Here is a 4,224-nt window from a genome sequence, read left to right as displayed (position 1 = left end):
GCGGTCCGCGAGCCGGCAAGTGTGCCTGGCCGGGGGCTGGGGTTTCCGGAGTGCTTGGGTCCCTCTAACGGTTCACCGCTACCACAAGTGGGACGTATCGCCCCTTGTCCTCTGACCATCACCCCCGACAGAGAGAGATCGTGCCTTGTTTTGGCTGATTTCCGTTTGCTAATCCCAACCATCTGTGGTTGCGGAGGGGCTGTCTGCACCGGGTTCGTGCCGGGCTGCTGCTGGAGGGTACAACGAGCATCAGAGTCAGCTGCAAGAAGGGGGTATCACGAAAACACGCCACTGGATCATCCTTACCCAGCCCCACGGCTGCTAGTCACCGCCATGGGTACAGAGCCGGACGAAGAGGCGGCAGCCTAGCTTGCCTGGTCTACGTGAGGCACAGGGCTTTGCATGCGGTGGGGTGCTGCTTCAGCCACCACCGGCAGCCCCTTCCCCATCGCTGCCCTGCGTTGTGCTGGCATCAGTCTGTGGCGGCATCTGTCTGTCTGTGGTGGCATCTGTCTGGGGTTATTGCTCAGCTCGACCCATTAGCGAACGTGTACACGGCCACGGGGACAGCGGGGACAGTTCGTTAGAAAGAATGACCTGAGGAGAGGAGCAGGTGGTGGGGGTGACATGGAGAGCAGCTCAGGCACAGGGAGCTGCAGCCCCAGCTGCGTCAGCCAGGGCATTCTCCAGTGGAGAGGCTTCCCTGTTCTTCGGAGAAAGCTATCAGCACTTGTCCCGAAGTCAGGTCAACCTGATGTTTATACATGCCATAGCTACCGAACATTGCTCCTGCACTGTCTCTCGCTCGTTTGAAATGAAAGCTGTCTGAGCAGCTAAAATACCAGTTCTGGTAAATACCCATCGGGGAAGACTCTGTCACATGTTGTTACAGCCAGTAATACTGAAAACAGGCATCAGGTGCTATTCCATGCACAGGCATTAGGAGCTATGATTGTGTTTGTGTGTTGATGAGACTATCTAGAATTAAAACAGAAGAGCTGAGGACCGGGAAAGGGAAGAAAAAAATATCTCCAAAACTTCTTGACATTTTCAGACATGTTGTCATTGCTTCTGCAAGACGTGAAATGAGAAAAACAGTATTCTAGACAATAAAGCATCTGTATCTGAACAGACTTGTTCACCTCTCCTTACCAGCTGATACAGAGGCATTTATTTATTTTTGCAGTCAGTCAAAAGAAGTTCTCATGGTGAAGTTCAATTGTTATTTATTCTGCAGCTTCCTCCTTTCTTGAGGTCTTCCTCTGTTTTTCTTTCTGCTTATAGAAGTGGCTACAAACAATCCTTTTTGAAGACAGTAGTGACATAAATGGAGCACGAGGTTAAAAAGTAGGGAACAAGGAGATACAAGGGCGTGACGTCAAGAGCACGAGCAAGATGAATGACCACAGGCATAAGGAGAACATCAAGTACGTGACTAGGTAGAAGTCGCAGCCCAAAAAGGCAAGGACCTGACCCTGCAGCCGATGTCAATTCTCTCTTGCCCAAGCATCTACACATAGTACCAACCCCACTGTCAGCACACACCCCCATCAAGAACCGATTATTTGGTTCCATGCTTGTTTGTATAGCAATGCATGGCTTTGAGGCAAAAAATGTTTGAGATCTGGCTTGAGTGTATCCATTTTGTGAGGAATACAGGCAAAATAACCGAAGGCTCAAAGTTCTCCTGTACCCTCCTAAAGATGGCCAAGCAATCTCACAGCTGTCTGGGACAGCGTCGTAGGTCATGTTGTGAAGAAAGAGCACGCATGTAGGAGGGGTGAAGCGTGCTATCGTACGGCTTGAGCCGTTCACAGGCTTTACTGCCACAAAACGGGGAATGACCTGCCCTGTTCTTCCTTCTTGTACTCCTGGCCTAGACCTTCTGCGTGGCTTTTGTAGTGGGTTTGTCACACGTTCTGCTGAGCCAGTTCAACATATTAGAACAGCAGGAAATGAATCCAGTGAAAAAGTGAGCAATTTTCCGTTGGACTGAGTTGACTGGGGTCAGGTAGGTGAGCTCCAGAGCTGACAAAAGGAGAGGGTGGATGGGGACGTGGGTAGAGGAAGAGAACAACTGCTTCCCTGTAGTGATACGAGAGTTTATCCCTGACCTTCACTTCCAAATTTGCCATTTTCAGAATTATTTCCAGGCACACTGTAGAAATGATTCCTTAAAATTCCCTTTTCTTTACAGCCACGTGTTTGGGAATCTTCTTAAGAAAACCTAGGCTTAAAAATCCTTGGTCATATTTACTGCTCCACAGACAAGTCTCTTAACGTTTCTTCCAGTAAATACTCGTGTTTGCTGCTAAGCAGCCTGTGACTCCACCAAACACAACTGAGATTCAGCTGGTGAATGTTCATCTTCCGCATTAACCATTGGCTTATATGAGGAAATGAAGATTGACTTTTATGCCTATCAGTTCTATGTTACAGACCATATAGCCACACATCTCTATAAATATTCTTGAAGGACCCCGACATGCTCCCACTGAGTTAGATGCATTTCTGCCATTGATGCCAATAGGAGCAACCTGCATCTGGCAAAGTGAAGAGGTGACTTTAAAGTGCAGTACCCTGAAACGCTGCAGACTGACACTCTTGTTTATCAGTGGAAACATCCAACACAACTCGTAATGTAAACCTCAGCTACTGAATCCCTCCCATCTTCTAGGCAGCCGTCCAAGGTGTCCAATTTAAAGGAAATTTCTTCTTGACCATTCGACACAGTGTCTCCAGATCCTCCTCAGCTGGTGACGCAATGTTTACATACTTCATTTTTAACCTCACAAACTTGTGAGCCACACAGCTATTTAAATCAACATCTCCTGCCTGTAAATGTGCATCAGGGAAAGACTTTTAAAACACTAGGAGGTACTCTGATGTAGTCAAGTTCCAAAGCTCACAAGGTAAGAGTTTTCTAGGTGAAACATGGAGGAATTTGGGACACAAAACCTTGTGTGGCTACACGAGAACCCTAGGACTGGTTTACACAGGTATTGGTGCTGCAGGTTGACTAATCTAGTGGTTTTCAAGCCATGATGCCTACAGATCCACAAAGAACTTCTTAGGCACTCATGCAAGACAGGAAAAAGAAGAAAGTCAAATTTACTGGAAGTAGGTTCAAATTCACAGAAGATGTGCAGCCCCATATGTACATATGCAGAAACCGGAGCAGCAGAAGGGAGGAAATTGCAAGTCAGAAGTGGCTGAAAAGTTCTGGTCTAATCAACGATTTCACCACTTCCAAGATCAAGAGTACCCCAAAATAACAATCCTGTTAAGTAATGACCATGTTCCCATACTTAAAAGCAGATGTTTTGTGAAATCTAAGCCCGTCTTCTCACTGGTATTGGTGCTAGACAAAAGCCAGAGTGACAGATCCCTGCCCGTGGAAGCAGCCTGGAGTTTTGAACATATAATTTCCAATGAGTCTTCTAGTATTTTTCAGTCTGTGAAAATAATAATTCTTTACAAAATTAACAGTACCAATTGACTAAAGTAGATACTTCATTAAAAACCCGGGAATGACAAACAGAAGCCCAGACAGCTGTGAAGGAGAAAAATTAAAACTGCCAGAGGATGAAAGAGCACAGGTGCCAGCCAGACTGACATGGGGAGAAACCCAGCTCCTTGAGCCACAGAGCAGGAACAGACCAAACATCATCAGTACAACCTGTCTCTCTGTTCAGGGCATCACATCGCAACCCTGCCCTCGGGACACTCTTTTGAAGGGTGAGACGGTGGTTAACACCCCAGTCCATTTTATCTTTCAGGCTGCAGATGGAATTGCCTATGAGAGTGAATTGCTAAACTTGCTCTGTAACCAGGACAGCTGCCTAATTAAAGCTTGGCCGGGATGAGCCATGCATTTTACACAGGCTACCTAAGTACCATCAGGGGTGTAACAACCTCCATTTGCTGCCAGCCGGTCTGAATACAAGCCTGGGACCTGTGGCTCAATCCATGATACCAGTAGGAAGAGTGAGTGATTTAGAGCATATAATTAAAAAAAAAAAAAATAAAAAATCTTTTCCCAGAGGTCTTTCCCAGGACTTTCCTTCCTCTTCTCCCAATGTTTTCTGTAGACCTTAAACTTGAACCAGGACTTGCTACAAGCTGATGCAATCCCTTTTGTTTTTCTCTCTCCCTCTGATTGACACACAGTGGGTGCAAACTGATGGACCAGCTCACTGTCACCCATGACTGTGGCCTTGTGAG

The sequence above is a fragment of the Buceros rhinoceros genome, unplaced genomic scaffold (assembly GCF_000710305.1).
Source record: "Buceros rhinoceros silvestris isolate BGI_N320 unplaced genomic scaffold, ASM71030v1 scaffold11101, whole genome shotgun sequence".
Classification (NCBI taxonomy): Eukaryota; Metazoa; Chordata; class Aves; order Bucerotiformes; family Bucerotidae; genus Buceros; species Buceros rhinoceros.
Note: the sequence above shows the minus strand (reverse complement) of the source record.